This window comes from Peromyscus leucopus, chromosome 19, assembly GCF_004664715.2.
Source record: "Peromyscus leucopus breed LL Stock chromosome 19, UCI_PerLeu_2.1, whole genome shotgun sequence".
Lineage (NCBI taxonomy): Eukaryota > Metazoa > Chordata > Mammalia > Rodentia > Cricetidae > Peromyscus > Peromyscus leucopus.
In genome coordinates, this window is record NC_051079.1 from 21,739,515 (window position 1) to 21,759,686 (window position 20,172).

The 20,172-nt window shown below is 43.3% G+C and overlaps 1 protein-coding gene and 1 long non-coding RNA gene across 2 annotated transcripts in view; one reads left to right on the plus strand and one right to left on the minus strand.

The window, feature by feature from the left end:
• Positions 1-474: 474 nt before the first annotated feature.
• LOC119086250 lies at positions 475-4,452 on the minus strand. Its single transcript, XR_005089486.1, has 2 exons — positions 3,845-4,452; positions 475-1,614 (listed from the first exon to the last, which is right to left on the minus strand). It is a non-coding gene; the product is annotated as an uncharacterized LOC119086250 (long non-coding RNA).
• A 437-nt stretch (positions 4,453-4,889) lies between these two features.
• Positions 4,890-20,172, plus strand: part of Map3k2 (mitogen-activated protein kinase kinase kinase 2) — a 68,916-nt gene continuing 53,633 nt past the window's right edge. The window contains exon 1 of the mRNA XM_028867067.2: positions 4,890-5,225. The gene's annotated coding sequence lies outside the window, so the exon portion shown is untranslated. The remainder of the gene's footprint in view (positions 5,226-20,172) is intronic.

Here is a 20,172-nt window from a genome sequence, read left to right on the forward strand (position 1 = left end):
CCAAAGTCCTCAAACTCTTCCATATTCTTCCAAAACCCTGCATGGTCAGGCTTGTCACCGCAATCCCCAACTCCTGGTACCAACTTCCATGTTGCTTTCTTTTCTATTGTTGTGATAAAACACTATGACCAGGGCAACTTATAAATGCACCTACATTTTCAAGGGGTTGGAGTCCATGATGACAGAGGGAAGGCACAGCAGTAGGAGAAGTTGAGGGTGCACATCTCAAATAATAAGGGGGTCACATCTCAAATAATAAGCAGGAGGCAGAGAGCACACTGGGAATGGCTAAGTCTTTGAAACCTCAAAGCCACCCTTAGTGACACACCTACTTCAACAAGGCCACACCTTCTGATCTTTCTCAAACAAACAGTTCCTCCGACTGGGGGTCCAGTCTTCAAACCTATGAGCCTATTGGGGCCAGTCTCACTCAAACCACCACAGACCCCAAGCAGAGCCGGCAAACACACTTGGTCAAGATGCTTTCAGTTTTTTATTCCTGACATAGGTGATGACTCCTCCCCCATTGGTCAGAGCTTGACTTTGTAATCTTACAAAATTGGTTAATTGGCACAAAGAGGAAGAGAAGGTCCAGGAAATGTGAGTCATTGCCCGGCCAAGGCCAAGCACCTCTGGTAGAAAAAAAAAAAACAAACCCATAACTTTAACAGGAATAGACTTTCTCTAAAATTTCCCTTTTCTTTACAGTTTTTTTTTTCAGACTTAGCCAGCATATGTTGATCATTTGAAGTCTCTAGAAAGAATAAATTTATTATTTTAAAAATATTAAATTTTATGTTAATGGGTGTTTTGCTTGTATGTCTGTGAATTACTTGCATGCTTGGTGGTAATAGAGATCAGAAGAAGACCTCAGATTCTCTGGACCTGAGGTTACACACGGCTTTGAGCTGCCATGTGGATACTGGGAGCTGAATTCTGGGTACTCTGGAAAAGTGGCCAGTTCTCTTAACCTCGGAGCCGCCTCTCCAGCCCCGGAGTAAATTATTGTTATGGTGAGTGTTGACCTAAGCATGGTTTAAGGTGAACTTGCTTTCACCTTAGAGTCATTTAGGAATGATCGAGACCAGGGCCCCCAAACACTTTTGGCATATTTGGTCTCTGGCAAGGATGAGACCTAACAAAGAAACTGGCTGCTTTTCTTGAACTGTCTCAGTTGTCTACCCAGTTTCTACCTCTTGTTATTCTTATGCCCTGCAAGAGTCATTACAGAATCTGGGAATGGCTGATTTGGCTTCTTCCAAATGAATTTGGGGTGTTTAGTGTGGCGGTTTTGGGGTATTTCTCCAAAGAGTGTATCTAAACTGCCAGATGTAGAGAGAAAAGGAAAAAATGTCTGGAAAAAGATGTGAGAAGGAAGTAAAGGCAAGAGTTATTAGTTTATCTGAGAATCCAGAGAAGACAGAAAAGGAGATGTGTCCAAATCAAGGCACATTAGAGCCTCTTGATGGGTGCACATCCATCTACGGGCTCCTTCTCATTTTCCTGTTTTCCTGAGAGGCTGGACTCAGCAGTGACCCCAGGATCTGCTTTTCAGGCACTTTGACACTTGGTGGAGTGGCTAGAATCACAGTGGGTGGTCTTCCCAGATGGCTTCTAGAGAGGGAGAGGGAAACAATGTAAATATTGGTTTCAATTTAATTTACTTGATTATTTAAATTATTTGATTTTTAGGTTAAAATAATTGTAGGCAAATCTCCCTCTAGGGAGCACCTTAGTCTTTTTGTTTGTTTAAAAATAAGATTCACTCTACTAATATTTTGTGACAATAAAGCAGGTACCATAATCATAATAGATTTGCTGTAGGACATTTAACCACCACAGCCTGTGAGAGTCCTAGTCAGTCTCCCCAAATCCAGCCTCTGCCCTTCCCAGGACAGAATCTGAAGATCCTGTCTACTGGTGTACTTACCCCAGATAACCCTCAGTACTGTGAACATAATGCATAGTAATCTGATGAAGTTCTGTAACTAAGTTGTCTTTAATAGAATATTATTTAGATAAGCATTAAAAACTCTGTTTTTAATTTTATTAGTATTTAGCAACACCGGGGGTCAAATCCTGGGCCTTGAAAATGCCAGGCAAAGGGCTTTATCAATCAACCATACCCAGGATTTATTAACCCTTTAAAAGCACACTGGGGTGGCTTGAATGGGGACATCCTCCATGGGTTCTGGCTTTTGATCATTCAATTCCCGATTATTGGTGGTGTCTAGGGAGGCCTCGGCGATGTGGCCTTGCTGGGGGGAGCGTCCCTGGGAGAGGGTTTTGAGAGCTGAAAGACTCCCATGTCTTTGAATTTGTTGTGTCTGCTTTGTGCTCGCCGCTGTTTACCGGGCGAGTTCTCGGTTGCCGCTCCAGCTTCCAGGTCTCCCATGCTGCCTCGCTTCTTGGCTGTGATGGCAGTGGACTCATCCCCCTGCAGCTGGAAGCCCAAATAAACTTCTCCTTTTGTAAATTGCCTTGGGCACAGTATTTTATCCCAGTAATGGAAAAGTAACTAACACACAGGGTTTTCTTTGCTTTGTAGCAAAAGAGGAAGTCAGAGAGTCACTGCATAGCACTCTCTGTTTCTAGCTAAGGAAGAGGGGGGTAGGAATGTAAGTGGCCTCATGAAGCCAAAAGCAATCCCAGGAAATGGGGAGGGGGGTCTCAATCTAGAACCACAAGGAACTGAATCCTGCTGACAGCATTGATAAGGCATGAGGACTTCCTACAGGGCTTTCAAATGAGAATTCAGTCCAGTTGATCTCTTAATTTTAGCCTGTGATACCCTGAGGAGCAATTGGGATATTCCTGGTAGAAAATTCTCACCTCAACACTGTGAGCTTATTAGCAGGTATTAAATGAAGTTATCCAGTCTGTTTTCTCTTTTCTATTCTCTCTCACTTTTAAAATGTGACCTCTCCATGTAACCTGGGCTGGTCTTGAACTCTTCTTGAGTGTAGCTGGGGTATAGGTATAGGACACCACCTCTGGCCGTCTGTGGTAACTTGTCATGCAGCAGCAGCAGCAGCAGCAGCAGCAGAGTCAGGTATCCTGCGTTTTGTCTGACACCTTCCCCTACTCTTCAGGCACACCTGTGACATCTTCCTTTCCACTGCTGTGTCACAGGCTACCTCTGTCACAGTGCAAGTCATCCCGTGTTACAATGATCTCACCTTCTCTTTTTTTTCTTAAATTTGCTTTTATGAGTACGGATGTCGGCCAGCATGCACGTCCGTGCACCATGTGCATGCCTGGTTCTCGCAGAGATCAGAAGGAGGTGTGGCATCAGCTAGGACTGGAGTTACAGGCAGCTGTGAGCACTGTGTGTAGGTGCTGGGAATTGATACCTGGTCCTCTGCAAGAGCAGCCAGCGCTCTTAACCACTGAGCCACCTCTCCAGCCCCAACACTTTTTTTCCCCCGAGACAGGATCTTACTATTCAACTCAGGCCAGCCTGAAACTTGTTACATAACATAGGTTATAACGCTGGAACTATAAGGGTGTGCCACCACATCTGAACTCAATTTGTAATCATATATACTAAAATAACCAAAGGATTCAAGATTTAATATTTAAGAGGAAAAGTCACCAGTACAAAACAAACGACCCACCGTGGATTTGGGGATTGAATTCAGGTTGTCAGGCTGGTATGACCTTTAACCACCGAGCCGTCTCTCTGGTCCACAAAAAGACTTCCTTAGTTTTATGCATACGTAAGTTGGAAAGCCCTGCTTTTTAAGCAAATGGAATTAAACTGATTTACCACTTAGCTCTACATATTTGGGACAAACATCCTTGTTTTTTTCTGTGGCTGATACCCCTGGAAGGAGATGCAGACCTTTTGATAGTACTCGACATTTGCTTCCTGGAGTCTGTGGTCCGGCTAGCTCCCTTGACAGCTGGGGGTCTCTTCTTATCCCCGGCCTTCGTGGGCCAGCTACCGTCTCTCTCCCGTCAGATGCTGAAGCAGAACCGTGGTCTGCCGCAAGCAAGCGGGAGAGGGGATCAGACTGTTCTGATAACCAAGGAGGAAAGGCACAGGAAATTGTAAGGGGTACTGGAGGGAGGGAGGAGATGGGGTGGGAAGGTGTTTTTTGCGGGTCTGAGTCCTGCAAAAACCTCAGGGTGCAGGTTAATCTGTATTTTATCTCTTGGGTCAAGGAGGGCAAGGGAAGGCTTTGGTGGAAGGGATTTCACGATCTTTTGGTCCCGGCGTGTGATATCAAGTCATCTCCGGTAAACTGGGAAAGTAATAATAACGTACTAGGCCAAGCATAAAACGCTTAAAATTTAGCTTGCGACCCAGGCGGTGGTTTAAGGCCCCGGCAGGGATTTTTTTTTTAAAAGTCCTTTAAAAAACTTGTGAAATCTGTCGAGGCAGACGGTTGCCGGGATGGGGAGACGGTCCCTGCCTCTCCGCGATGTGGCTTCTCGCCGTCGGTCGGCGGGGGGGAGGGGGGGGAACCCTCTCGGCGCCCGTCTGACAGCGAACACTTTGCGCATGCTCAGAACCCAGGGTCTCCGCTGCGTGCGCACCCCGTCTGAAGCCTGGGAACGTCGCGCCGTCGGTGAGCCCGGCCTGAGTGGGCGGAGCCGGCTGTGCGGCCGCGGCGGCGAGCGGACAGTGCGCAGGCGCGCCTGCCCTCTCGCCTCCGCCGGGCGCGCGGATGCGGCGGGTTCCGCTGCCGGCGGGCCGAGGGGGGCGCGCGCACACGAGCGAGCCGCCGTGACGTGCTCCGCCGTGCTACGCCAGACATCACGGGGCTCCGTGGAGTGGCGGCCCGGCTGTTCTCAGCCGCATCGCCTGGCCGAGGGTGGCGCGGCGTCCGCGGGTCGTGCAGCCGGCGACAAAGACGACCCGCGGCGGACGACGATCCGGTTGGCAGGAGCCGCCGCTTCCGCTTCGCTGCTTCTCCGGCCACCGGCGACGCGGGCCCGTGGCTTCCTTCTCCTCGGCCCAGCTTCCCCCGCCGGCCCCGGGGCTGCAGCTCTCCTGAGGCCGTAACGAGGCCCCGGGCCGCGCGCCCGCTGCCCCATGTGAAGCAGGTTGGGCCTGGTCCCCGGCCCGCTCCCGGTTTCTGCTGCGGCCCTTCGGGCCTCGGGGGGGCCCAGTGAGGCGCCGCTCCTGGGGGGCGCGGTGACAGGCCGTGCGGGGGCGGAGGGGCCAGCTCGGTGGCCTCCTCTCGGCCCTCGGCTCCGCGATCCCCGCCCAGCGGCCGGTAAGTGCTTCTGGCTCAGCGGACGACTGGGCCCAGGGACGGGAATTCCACTGCAGGGGGGTCGGGGGTGGGGGATAGCCCTGCTAGGCTGGAGCTGACCTCAGAACCTCCTGGTCGGTGCGGTGGGGGCCGGGAAACTGTCAGACTCGTACTCCGCGGGAATTTTATCCTAACCGGAAGGTCGCAACCAGCTGATCGCAGGGAAGCTGGGACCGACGTGCCTTTTTTTGCTAGAAAAGTGTTTGCTTTGGGTTGTCGGTGGTGGTAGGATGTTGAGGAAGGTTGTTTCCCCTTATCTTGGAGCGGTCGGCCAGCTCTCGAGGTGCACGTACTTGTATGTCAACTCGTCTCGTCTTCCCAGCCCCCCCTATCCCCCCCCCCCCGCAAGACGAGTATGCAGTCTGTCAGCTTTACAAATGAAAAGTTGAGGCTCCGCGAGATAATGGTTTAACTTCCCAAGGTCATGCAAGTGGTCATCGAGGAAGTTCACATATGCAGATACGTTTCTGTGAGGACTGTGTTTCTCCGTCTTGCAAAAAGAAGTACGTTGGAGAATGAGATGGGCTGGAAAGTTTCCCCCTGGTTGTAAATTCCAAACACCTAGCTAGCTAGCGTTTACACTTTTTGACTTACATTGTTGGATGCGTTTGATTGCAGCCTTGTCCCCAGTCATTTTAATTTCCAAAGACACTGCTTGTGAAAAGTGGCTCTGAGCATCCTTTTATGTGCTAGGGCTGTACAGAAGAAAAATTTATCATCTTATTGGACAGAAGAATTATACTTGATAGAACTTTCATATTTCTTGAGGTTGTATTTAATTTTTGCATTTTGCTGTTGATATACAGGGAATTCACAGGTTATTTTATTTGTTTGAGAATTCCTTATTCCAAACTTTGTTGCCGGATTGTGTGGCAATACGTAGTGATTTTTGCATTGTCTTATGCAGTATTTCAGAGTTTAATGTTAAAAGTCAGTGTGTAGAATATTGCAGAAGTGATCATTTGTTGGCGTGATTTATGTATCTACGAAAAATGCTACTAACCAGTTAATGAGCTGACAGAAAGTTCTCATTTTAGCACCATTTAACACTGTAGTGTTTGATTAGTGAATAAGCAGGACTAGAGCCCTTTACAGAAGTAAGTGCTGATAAATTCCTGTCGAGTAATCCTGTAACTACAAATGCTCAGTACTCAAATTTTACTCGTGTATTACACCTTGAAAGAAACTTGTAGTTGACTGTCTTTGTAATAACTGATAGGGAAGAGGTCACACTTAAAGAGTTAACAGGTGAATGGCTATTTGGTCAGATACAAACGTGTTGAAGTAGGTTGAATTTGGTATTATAGTGGAGTAGTTGTCTCGTCGTGCTCCTGCTGTGTCTGTTGTGAGAGAACTAGCTGTCAGGGGCTAATCTGAAATAATTACACATTAAGACTGAATCATTCAAGTGATGTTTTAGGTGGACTGTTGCTCCCTACTTGATGCTGCCAAAGGGACGAATGTCAATTAGGCACTGCACTGTGGTAGTGTGCTATGCTTTCTGCATGTGCACGTTTAGGTTGCTTCTTTCCCACTCTGGAAAAGGAGCTCTCTAGGTCCCCTTTCTCCAGCTTTCTATCATGAAAGCAGTTTGAGCATAAAGAAAATCTGTCAGTGGTAAACAGCCATGTGATGACTCTCCATTCACATTTGTTGATAGCTTGCTGTATTGACTTTGTTTGTAAATGTATATTTTTGTTGAACCATTTGAAACTAAGCTGTTGACTTATGACATTTTACCCTTGATGTGTCAGTGATTAGGGCACTTCGTCCATGGATAAAATGCTGTTATTGTTCATTTTCTGTAACATGATAATTGCTTAGTGTAATCTTAAAAACAAACTTAGGTGCTTGTGTGCATGGGCTGGTGCCCATGGAGGTCAAAAGAGGGCATCACATCTCCTAGAACTAAAGTTACAGGTAGTTGTGAGCCACCATGTGGGTGCTGGGAACCAAACGTGGGTCCTCTGCAAGGCAGCTGGTGCTCTTAACTGATAACCTGTCTCTCCAGTCTCTCCTCAGAGTAATCTAAGGTTTTTATCTCTCCAATTGTCCTGAAAGGTCTTCTAGAACATTGTACACAGCCTTTCTTACCCAACCAGGATTTCATCAGAGTTTATTCTTGGCTTTTGTTTAACTCTTTTTGATTTCTTCTCATTTAGACTACCCAACTCCTTCTTATAAAATGACATTGCAGAGAGAGAGAGAGAGAGAGAGAGAGAGAGAGAGAGAGAGAGAGAGAGAGAGAGAGATGGAGATGACTCACATTCTAATTTGTCAGAAATTTTCCTTTCAGTGGAGTCAGCTACAAGCTCTTTTCTCTGTCCCACTTAAACTAGCTGTTGATTGTAAACTAGTTTTAAAGAGTCCAAGGAGGACAAGACTACCCGGTAAATGATGCTACGTACTTAGCTTAGTATTGCTTCTCAGGAGCTTCACACTGTCTAGTCCCTTTACTTCTTGATGCTATTTGATCATGTGGTTGAGGGAGTTGTGTAGTAAGACCTGTTTCCTACCACAGTTACCAAGATATGTCTGGGCATGGTGGCACACTCCCTTATTCCAGTTCTTGGGACACTGGCAGGTGGATCTTGTGAGTTCAAGGCCAGCTTGGTCTGCATAGGAGTTCCAGGACAGCTAAGTCTAACTAGAGAGGCCTGTTCTCCTTAAAAAAAAAAAAGAAAGAAAGAAAGAAAAAAAAAAGATAAATAAAAGACACCTGGTGCTATGGTAAATGAGCACAGTGGTGATGCTTGTCTGTTGTCCAATCATCTTTTAAATTTTTTATTTTATGTGTTTGGGTGTTTTACTTGCATGCATGTCTCTGCATCATATAGACTCTTGGTGCCTGCAGAAGCCAGAAGAAGGTGTTGGATTCTTTGAAATTGGAGTTCTAGATCATCATAAGCCATTGTATGGGTGCTGGGAATCTAATCTAGTCCACTGGTAGAGCAGCCAGTGCTTGTAACCACGGAGCCATCTCATCAGCTCCTACGCAGTCTCTTTCCACATACAAATTATTGTAGTGTGATAATCCTTGCAAGCTCACTTGTGAATGCATTGTAATAATCTTGTGTCTGTCAATAGATGGAAGTAAGATTATGAAAATTGTGAAGTATCCTGGGTAGCTGCTATATTAATTAAAATCTGATTTTGTGAATTTTTTAAGATTTTTAGTGATGAGTTCAAAGTATCACCTGTTATAAATTGGAAAAGAAACTTGGCTTGAGAAAAACTGGAAGAATTCAATGACTGCCCTTTCCTGTAATGAATACTTAGTAAAGAAATTTGTTTAAATTTTATGCAGTCAATATTTGTTGCACAGGAATATCCAGAAATATGGAGCTCTGGGTTGAAGAATTGTAAATTGTGGGCTGGGAGGAGCAATCTGTGTAGCTCACTGGTTGGGAAAATGCTTTAAGTGTACAGGGCCCTGGGTTTAAACCCTACTACCACCACCAAAAATAAATAAATGAATAAATAAATAAATAAATAAATAAATAAATAAAATGTGGTTTTGCACTTTACTTCTATATTCTCATTCCGTAATGATTGTATAAGTAAGCATTTGTGAATAAAGGATGAATGAACTTCTGATAATGAGGCATATTAACTACATTTAGCGATGGGCCTCATTTTTATTAAGCCAGATATAAATATGTAATATAAAATCACATTTATTTTCAATGAATTTAGTATTTGATTATTTTAATGGTTTCATAGTTAGATTTCTATAAGTAGCACATTCTTTCACTAAAATATTATTTAACTCTTGAAACAGTTTTGAAGATTTTTTACATGTATTTTTTGTAGATCAAGATGGCTTATGTACACAGAAATAAAAAGCTTAACTGTTATTTTTAAAATGCTTTTGTAGTATATCTATATATCTACACACCTATACATGCATGCTTAAAAAAAAACTAGTATAATTTTGTCTTGGATCCCTTAGATTTATTTTGAACATTGGCTGACTATGTTCCTCATGGTGGTAATCACATATTTGCATTGTGATATCTATTGGTTATTGCTTTTGTTGTTACTTAACTTAGATTGTTGTTTTATTATTATTTTAAAAATTATGTACATGTGCACAGTGCAGTTCCGACCCTCTGAAGCTGGAGTACCAGGCAGTTCTGTGCCACTTGATGTGGGTGCTGGAACCAAGTCAAGCTCTATGCAAGAGTGATGCTTGCTCTCATGTCTGAACTGTCTCTCCAGCCCCAAGACTTGCTTTGTGTGTGTGTGTGTGTGTGTGTGTGTGTGTGTGTGTGTGTGTGTGTGTGTGTCTTTCAACACATGGGAAGCTAGGGACAGAATCTTATTTTAGATTCCCTATTATAACTGGCAGGCTGCTTTTCTTTCTTCCTTTTTGTTTTTTAATTTAGAATATTTGTACATCTTTTCTCTCTTCCCTGTCCTCCTCCCGTGTTCACCCCCACACCATTCACAGCCTCTTCTTTAACCATCCTTGTCACACGTATCAGACTGACTTTCTTTTTCAAGACAGGGTATCTCTGTGTAGCCCTGGCTGTCCTAGAATTTGATCTGTAGACCAGACTGGCTGTGAACTCAGGGATCACCTGCCTCTGCTTCCCAAGTGCTGGGATTAAAGGTGTGCACCACCATGGCCTGGCCAGACTGTTTTTCTTAATATGTGCTTATCAATTGTCTGTTTGAAATTAATAGTACCATAAATGTAGAAAGCTGTATGTAGCTCATACATTTTGGGTTTTTTCTAAAGATCATTCCACCCTGAACACAGTGTCCCTCTAGCACTGTACACACCTACTTCTGCCATCATTCTAACCAGATACACTGTAATCGTTTTTGTCCTCTAGGGGGAAGTTAGCTCTTCAAGGACAGAAGTAGTGTTTTGTTGATTTTGGTATCCCCAAATCTAGCACAAGTGAACAGTGGAGGCTTCCTCTTGCAATATTTAAGACTACTTAAAAGGCATGAATACCCCAAATCATGGTAGTATACAGTAGTTTTGGTCTAATTTTCTGAGTTTCCTTTTTCTCTTGTGCCATTTATTTGATTTTATGTAGCTGACTTAAAGCATAATTTTCTGTTGTAGGTGCAGATGTAAGTACTACTTTAAGTAACTGAATTCAATTAGTCCCTACACTAGCTCAGTGAGCTAGCAACTGTTACTACATGCAGACTGTAGATGAGGGATAATAGGTAATTTGCCCGTGTTTAGACTCTCTTGTTGTAGTGGAGTTAGGACCTGGATTAAGACAGTCTGGCTCCAGAACCCCTGCTTCCATACACTGCCTCTCTGTTTGAGTTGCTTTACCAAAGAGTAGGTCTTATCCAGTCATTGAGCATATACTAAGCCTGGGGAGGGTGTTTTCCAAGTCTTGAAAAGTAGGCAACAAGCCAGGCGGTGGTGGCGCACGCCTTTAATCCCAGCACTCGGGAGGCAGAGGCAGGCGGATCTCTGTGAGTTCGAGGCCAGCCTGGTCTACAGAATGAGTTCCAGGAAAGGAGCAAAGCTACACAGAGAAACCCTGTCTTGAAAAACCAAAAAAAGAAAAAGAAAAGAAAAGAAATGTAGGCAACAGTAGGAACCAAATGGACAAACTCTAGATGTGAACTGACTGCTCATAATACCTACTGAAGACACAGTAGGTACTATATAAACTACTGCTTATAATACCCACTAAAATATTTAAAAATACAGAAGACAAGGTAAAGATCAGTGGTTCTCAACCTCTGGGTTGAGACCCCTTGGGTTGAATGACTCTTTCACAGGGGTCGCCTAAGATCATTAGAGAACACAGATATTCACATTATGATTCATAGCAGTAGCAAGATTACAGTTATGAAGAGGCAATGAAAATAATTCACACCTTACCACAGCATGAGGCGCTGTATTCAAGGGTCGCAGTATTTGAAAGGTTGAGAAGCACTGATAAAGGCTGTAAGTAGGAGCGCGGCAGTCAGACTTAAATGAGTGCTAGTGCGTCTCTTTAATTGCTCCAAGCTTTACTTGCCTTATCTGTAAGATAGGGATTATAGAGCCTAACACACAGATTTGTTACCATGTGTAAATGGGATAGCAGGTTCAGGACAATTCCTATCATACTTGTACGTGTGTGCATGTGAACATGCATGTGTGCACACACACATACAGTATATATGTGTAACATGTATATATCAGTTATGAAATCTACAGCTATGTAGATCATTGTTTATGTACAATGAAACAATATTAATATTATTAGGGTTGATGATATTCATTTCAATAAAAATAATATGAGGGAAATAAAAATGGCCTGTTTTATCCTAAGTATTTTATTTTGTATTTATATTTTATAAGGTAAATGTAAAGCATTCTGAGTACATGGCCCACCTATAGTTGCTTGATTCCCCCCCCCACTAGTCTTTTCCAGTTTATTTATCTCTATTAAAGTCTTTTTTTTCTTTGTAACTAGCCTTTGAATCTAGTTATTTGACTTCATTTTCATAGTTTCAACTTCCTTAACTTTTTTTTCCCCCAGTGGGTTTTCTCTACATCATAGCCCTGGTTGTCCTGGATCTCACTCTGTAGCCCAGGCTGGCCTCAAACTCACAGAGATCTGCCTGCCTCTACCTCCTGAGTGCTGGGATTAAAGGCATCGGTCATCATGCCCAGCCTGACTTCAGTAACTCTTTTTTTTTTTTTTTTTTTTTGGTTTTTCGAGACAGGGTTTCTCTGTGTAGCTTTGCGCCTTTCCTGGAGCTCACTTGGTAGCCCAGGCTGGCCTCGAACTCACAGAGATCCGCCCGGCTCTGCCTCCCGAGTGCTGGGATTAAAGGCATGCGCCACCAATGCCCGGCGACTTCAGTAACTCTTATTGGTTTATGTGATTTTAATTAACTAATTATTGCAACCACATAACCATATCTAATTCTCAATAAATTGATGGGAACAGAAATAAATTTACTGGTTGATTAAAAACTGCAGAACTAGTGGTGCATACTGAGGATTTATTAAAAGGCTTTATAGAGAGAATAGAGACAGTGAATTTGTTACCGTTGTTTGTTAAGGTTGAGTAAAGGATGGGAAGATTTAGAGACTAAGGTAGTGGACATCGGCAGCGAATCAGTACTTGGTGTGTGTGACAGCCACTGTGCTCATGAACTTGCAGAGGCTGGCACTGCTTGCACAGACCTGCTGAGATCAAGCCAGCCCAGACCTCAGCTCATGAAGGTCCACCCCCAGTCAAGGAGCTGTTGGCAGTTGATGGCTGCTGAGGGACGGGGAGTCCGTTTTCTCTAGGGATGTGGTTCCTGAGAGGTTAACTGTGCCCTGTAGATGGTTCTACAGGTATAGATGCAGGTCTAGGCCGTTCTGTGTGAACTCAGTAGTTAAAGGCAAAACAAAACCCATGAAGTCAGGAGGGAAAAGAGATGATGGGGATAGAGGGGAGCGATGGGGGTGACTTTGATCAAAATACATAAATGCACGTATGAATTCTTGAAAAATGGTGTGTTGACTTAAGAGTGGCTTGGATGAGAGATGCTTCCATAGTCTTGGCATTTGAACACTTGGTCACCAGTTGGTAACATTGTAAAGCCTGGTCCTAATTCTCATGATCTCTTTCCTTCATGATGCCAGTTGAGGATATTAGTGCTTAGTTTCCTGCTCTGGCTTCCATGCCTGCTGCCTGCTGCTTGCTGCCATGCTTTCTTGCTGTGACCGACTCTTATCCTCTGGAACCTTAAGCCAAATAAACTCTTCCTTCTGTAAGTTGCCTTGGTCATGGTGTTTATCACAGCAACACAAAAGTAACTAATACAAAAGTTGATACTAGAGAGTGGTCTGTTGCTGTAAGGAATCTGACTTTTTTTTTTTTTTTGAGAATATGGAAGACTTTGGAATTTTGGATTAGAAAAGCAGTTGAATGCTATAATCAGAGCTTAAAGAGTTGTCCTAGTAGAAGACAGTACTGCTGAGAGGATTTGGACTATGGAGATTGAGCTCAAGTGGTTTCAGAGAGAAACAATATTAGCCACCAGGCAGAGGCCATTGCTATGATATTTTGGCAAAGAATCTGCCTGCCTTCTGTCGTTAATCTAAGAACTTGCCCAAGGCTAAATGAAAAAGTAATGGGCTAATGTCTCTGGCAGAGGGAGTTTTAAGGCAATGTGATATTGAATCTGGCAGGGTTGTTATTAATGACTGTTTTGCAGATCTTCAGAGAAAAAGAGCAAGTGGGGAAGAAAGAAACAAAAAAGTTCAGTTTTAAGAGAAAGAGTACCACTAAACTGAATTTTGTGCCAAGGCTTGTGCTGAAAGAGTGCGGAGATTAAGATTAGGATTCAGGAGAAACCTGTGCATTGGAATACAAGGAGGGAGCCCCTCAGGGCAAGAGCCCCTCCCCCAGCTTTAAACTGGTGAAAGAGAATCTAAGGCGTTAGTTGATCATAGAAAGCATCCTAAAAATCTGCTGTTAATGTGGCTCAAGGGGCCCAGGCTCCACCCCAAGCTGGCAGCAGAATTTGGCAGTGTTACCCATGTGCTGTGGCTTTGGAGACACTAAGGACGCTAGAGTGAGAGGGTTGGGGGTTCTCCCTGTTTCAGAGAGCTGCTGAGGCCAGGCAGTGTATGGAGAGGGTGTTATTATTAAGAGGCGCAATGTTATTCATTAAGTGGTGCTGTTTACCATGCGAGAAAAGCCATGAGGTACAGCAAAACCCACTATAAGAGTTTATTAAGGGAAGGGAACAGAAGGGGTGTGCATAGGCCTATGGAAGATCATGCATGGAGAGAGGGGGGAGGGATAAGTGGGACCCACTTTTATGGGTTCCACCCGCACATGTGCATATGCACTTACGTAGCTACACCACGCATGCACATAGATTACGTGATCATGTAGTGCACGGATTACATAGCACGGAAGGCCCTGGGATGACTAAGCATCTTGCCTGGCTACTGGACAGCATTTGTGTGGTCAATGTAGTTGGGGGAGTGGCTGGGAATTCTAGCAGGGTCTCTGCTTGAAGGCCATGAGAAGGGCAAGAGGCTGTGAGAGGCCATTGTTTTAAGCTGTGAAAGTGAAGCCTGGCTTGCTGTGGAGAACCCAAGACCTTGGAGATATCAGAGTCATGAGATTTCCATGAAGGAGTGCTTCATACAGAAGTGGAAGTGGCCCAAGGGGGAAGATGTTACCATTTAAGTTTTCTGTTGATGTTTGTCCTGCTGGGTTCTGGTCTTGCTTCGGTTTAGTATTTCCTTACTGTTCTCCACTCTTCTCTTTTGTAATGGTAATGTATATTCTGTGCCATTGTATGTTGGAAGTATGTAATTTGCCTTCTGATTTTACAGACAGTTACAATTAAGGGATTGCCTTGAGCAGTGGTTCTCAACCTTCCTAATGCTCTAACCCTTTAATACAGTTCCTCATGTTATGGTGACCCCCCAACCATAAAATTATTTTTGTTGTTATTTCATAACTAATTTTGCTACTGTTATGAATCGTAATTGTCTTAGAGTTTCTATTGCTATGAAGAGACACCATGGCTATGGCAACTCTTATAAAGGAAAACATTTAACTGGGGCTGACTTATAGTTTCAGAGGTTTAGTCCATTAGTGTCATGGAGGGAAGCATGGCAGTGTGCAGGCTGACATGGTGCTGGAGAAGTAGCTGAGAGTTCTACATCTGGATATATCTGTATCAGCAGGCAACAGGAAGTGAATGCCACATTGGGCGTTTCTTGAGCATCTGAGACCTCAAAGTTCTCCCCAATGACACACTTCCTCCAGCAAGGCCATGTCTAATAGTGCTACTTCTTATGGGCCTATGGGGACCATTCTTATTCAGACCACCACAGTAATGTAAATATCTGATATGCTGGATGATCTTAGGTGAAAGGGTTAACCCCACCCCCACTCCAAGGGGTCGTGAGCCACAGGTTGAGAACTACTGGTCTTGAGTCCCACCAGAGACTTCAGACTTTGGGTTTTTAAACAGTGTTAAGACTGTGTATTAGTCAGGGTTCTCTAAAAGAACAGCACTGATGGACTGAAAAAAAAAGTATGTATACATATAAGGGGGATTTCTTAGAGTGACTTACAGGCTGCTGTATGGCTAATTCAAGATGGTGGTCTCCTAATGGAAAGGCCAAGAATCCAGTCCAGGAGATTGTGTGTCTCAGCAGTCTTGATCTGGTACTGGAGTCCTAGGGAATTCCTAGGGAGTTGTTGGTCTTAAGTCTGGAATCTGGAAGAAGTAGGTTCTAAACCAGCAAAGGAATGCCTCAGAACATGATAGATGCATTTGCCAGGTGGAGTGAAGACAAGCAGGCAAAAAGCAAAAGCTTTCTTTTCCGTGTCCTTGTATGTGGGCTGTTACCAGAAGGTGTGGTCCTATTTTAAATGGACCATCTCACCTCAGATGATCGCATCAAGAAAATCCCTTCCCTTGCCGGTGTGCCCCAGCTGCCTGGGTTTTAGTTGATTCCAGATGTAGTCAAGTTGAGAAGCAGCAGTAGGGCTCACAAGACTGTGGAAGACTGTAGGTTCTTTTGAAGTTGGACTAAATGCATTTTGGCTTATGATATAGCCACGAGACTGTTGGGCTAGGGAAGGGCATATGGTGATTTGAATGAGAAATGTCCCTTACAGTCTTGAGTATTCCAACGGTTGATGTCGGTTGATGCTGTTTGGGGGCTTTGCTGGAGGAAGTCTGTAACTGGAGTGGGCTTTGAGAGTTTAAGGCTTCATCCTATTTCTGCTTTGTACTTGTGGTTGACAATGTGAGCTCTCAGTGTCTTCTGCTGGTTGCCATGCCCGCTGCTTCTACCATGTTTTCCCACCTCTGGAACCATAAGCCCAAATAAACTCTTCCTTTTGTAAATTGCCTTGGTCATGGTGTTTATCCCAGCCACAGAAAGGTAACTAATACAGAATCTTTCAGGTATATGCCTAGGGGTGATATAGCTGGGTTATTCGGCGGTGCTGCTTTTAGTTTCTTGAGAAACCTCATATTAATTTCCATAGTGTCTACACATTTACATTCCCATTAGCAGTATGTAAGGATTCCTCTCAACCCACACATCCTTGCCATCACTGGGTGTCAGTTCCCACCATCTCTTTTTTGGGTTGATAATTTTTCTGGCTAGTGTGGAATGGAATCTCATTTTACATTTGACTAAGGATGTTGAACACTTTCAAATATTTATTGGTTGTTTGTGTTTTTTCTTTAGAGAGATATCTGTTAATTTAATTTATTGGATGGATGATAGGGGGTTTTGGTGTTTGTTACAGTTCTTTATATAGTCTAGGTATTAGATTCCTGTCCAATGAGTAGTTGGCAAAAACTTTCTTCATACTGCTGACTGCGCGCGCGCACACACACACACACACAGTGGTGATTGTTTGCTTTGCTTTGCAGAAAATTTTTAATGTCTTGTAAACTACATTTGACAACTCTTTGGATTACTTCCTGTGCTATTGGAGTCCTTTTCAGAAAGGCACTACATGTAGCTGTGCCTTGAAATGTTTCTCTGTAGCAGTTTCAAATCTTCAGGTCTTACATTAAGGTCTTTGATCCATTGGAATTAATTTTTGTGCAGGGTGAGCAGGGTGAGAGATACACAGACCTAATTTCGTTTTTGGCAACAGTAAAAGGTACCTGAATTAAGTAATAAAATAAATTCAAAATCTAGCATGTAACACATCCAGAGTGTTTCTGGCAGTGCTGCTGTCCTTAATGCATTTGGAGAGATCATATTACAACCTTGTTTCTGCACATAAAACATGTGCTGTCACACCATGCAATACCGGTGAACACTGCCTACTTTTAGATTCTAGATAATTGTATATTAAGAATTGTAGAGATTTTAACTGCACATACAAAATTTCTCTTACAGAAGTGTGTGATTCAGTTATAGAGCTTTTTTTTTTTTTTTTGGTTTTTCGAGACAGGGTTTCTCTGTGTAGCTTTGCGCCTTTTCCTGGAACTCACTTGGTAGCCCGGGCTGGCCTCGAACTCACAGATATCCGCCTGGTTCTGCCTCCCGAGTGCTGGGATTAAAGGCGGGCGCCACCACCGCCCGGCGACAGTGCTTTTTTTTAAACTGCCATTCTCAGGATCTAACTAAACTAATATAGTTCTGGCTGTGTTAGAATGTTTGATTTTAAACACTGTTTGAGGATTGGGGAGACGACTCTGTCAGTAAAGTAAGCGATTGCTGTACAAGTGGGAAGACCTGAGCCAGTCCCTGGAACCTTGTTAAAGATTGGTGTGGTGGTACTGGGGAGTCCTGGGCAGACACAGGTAAGTGGACCTCTCAAGCTCTTGGCCCCCTAGCCTGAACTGCTTGACAAGTTCCAGACCTGTGTGAGATCCTGCCTTAGAAATAAGGGGGATGCCTCCTGAGGAATCATAAATCTCTCTCTCTCTCTCTCTCTCTCTCTCTCTCTCTCTCTCTCACACACACACACACACACACACACACACACACACACACACGCGCGCGCGCGCGCGCGCTGTTTGATTTGCTGACTTGAGTTTCATTAAAAAAAAATTGTTGAATGAATTTTGGCTTGGGATTAAGGCAATATTTCTAGCAATTTCTGAAAGGGCCCTAAATGCACTACTGCCCTTTTGTACTACATGTTTATATGAAGTGGCATTCTGAATATTGATGATCACAAAATCAAATATTGGTCAACTTTGAAAAATTTTGAAGATACTTTTCTTTCTGCAGCATGAAATACTCAAATCAATTTTTTTTTCCCCCTGAGATAGGGTTTTTCTGTAGCTTTGGAGCCTGTCCTGGAACTTAATTTGTAGACCAGGCTGGTCTTGAACTCAGAGATCTGTCTGCCTCTGCCTCCCAGGTGCTGCGATTTAAGGGTGCGTCAACACTGCCCAGCTCAATTGATTGTTAAAAGCACTTTATAAATATAAAATGTAAAAATGAGCAAGTGCAACCATTTCACCAAATGTATATTTGTTTTCTTCTTTATTAAATGTTAAAATTACATTTCTTCCAAAGAATATTTTAAAATAAAAATCTGGGAGGCAAGACAGTTCATCAAGTAAAGGTGTTTTGCTCTGTATAAGCCTGATGATCCATGTTTGATTCCTGGAACCCTTGTGTAAGTGGAAGGAGAACAGACTCCACAGAGTCTGTTGACCTCCACAAACATGCCATGGTATGTATGTGCCTACCCACATGTTCTCTCATACATAAAATAATAATGAAAATAATTAAAAATCCATTTAAAATACAATTCTTCACAGTTACCAGTAAATGTTTATGTATCTATTTTGTATACCTGGTTGTTTAAAATTCTCAAGTGAAAAAGGCTGTGAGTGGAAAAGGTTTAAGAAGCTGTGATATGAATTAATCGATTTCTGTTTTAGATTGAAACATGTGACACTAATCTCATTTTCTTATTAGATTAAAACCAAAACAAACAAACAAACAAACAAACAACCTTAAATGTTCTCTATTATCTGATGGTCAGAAGCTAGACAGGTGTGTGACATGACTTCATGGGGAGACACAACATACATGTCTACTCACCCAAGATAGGGAGCCCATGACAGACCAAAGTCAACTTGGTGAACCATTGAGTTTTATTTATTGGGATTGCTTACAGGAATATGGGTGAAGGGATTACTTAAAGGAACAGAAAAGACTCAAAGACAGATGCATCACCTAAGTCCACCCCAGCCTGTGTGCCAGTTAATAAAAGCCGGAGCACACTGCCCAGCCTGCAGACAGCTCAACAGGTTAGAGAGTGCCCTTTATAAGTGACTCAGTAGGTGTAAACTTCTTCCAGGGCCCTGATCTCACAGTTTTCTTTGGCTGAGAGTGACCCTGCCGGCAGTCAGTCTTTGTTGCTTACTGGGGGATGGAAGAACCTAGTGAATCTAGTCAGTTTCAGGTACTTCGTGAAGCTATTGGAGTTATTTACCTTCTGTCTTAAGTAGCTTCCCTGGGAGGTGGAATGTTTGAATCTCTCAGAAAACTGCTATACAACTGCTGGTAGGAAACCTGCATACAGTCTTCAGTCTGCTGTTAAGGAGAACTGTGACCGAATGCTTCAACACAAGGGACCACACTCAGTGCTCTGCTGTGTTAGTGTTTTACCACAGAGCTATGTCCCCAGCCCTGACTTCTGGATTCATAAAAGTCCATTTGCCTGGGTGTTCTTGTATAAAAGACCTGTCTAGTGTATGATTCTGAGACCCACAGCTTAATAGAAATAGAGGAGAGGTGGAGGAAACTTTTTTTTTTTTTTTTTTTTTGCTTGTGAGGTTACTGAACATGACAGTAGTATGAGGGTAGATTTGTTTCAAGACAGCACTTGGGAACAGGACAGATGGCTTTATTTAATGTAATTAATTGATCTGAATGAAGTTTCTTATAAGCATTTTATACCCAGATGCTTTACTGTGCTTGGTAGCGCAGAACTTTAAGCTCTCAGTGGATTCTTAAAAGAGTAAGCCAGAAGTCATAGTTACTTGTGAGGCAACCAAGAAGTACTGGTCCCAGAAAATCACACAGAATTGGATTATTCTCATTTTATGACTGGAGAAACCAAACTAGTGAAATACTTTAGCCAAAAGCGAGGGATCTTTTAAGAAAAGAAAAAAAAAGTATTGGAAAATTATATGCAATCTTTTATGTTCAGTAGAAATTTAAAAATTTAGGGAGATACTTTGATAAGTCCAACATTACTACATAAAAAGTCATTTTTGAGGCAATTATCTATCAACATTTTTTTCTTAGAATTTTTTTTTTATCCATTTTCTGTCTGTCTGTCTTAACCAAGATGCAAAAGTGCCCCTCGCTTTTATTGTTGATCTTGCTTTTATTGATGTTTGTTAATCTGGTAGCTACATTAACTGGTATTCTCATCACTAAGTCCTGCTCTTTTTTAATAAGAGAAGCAAG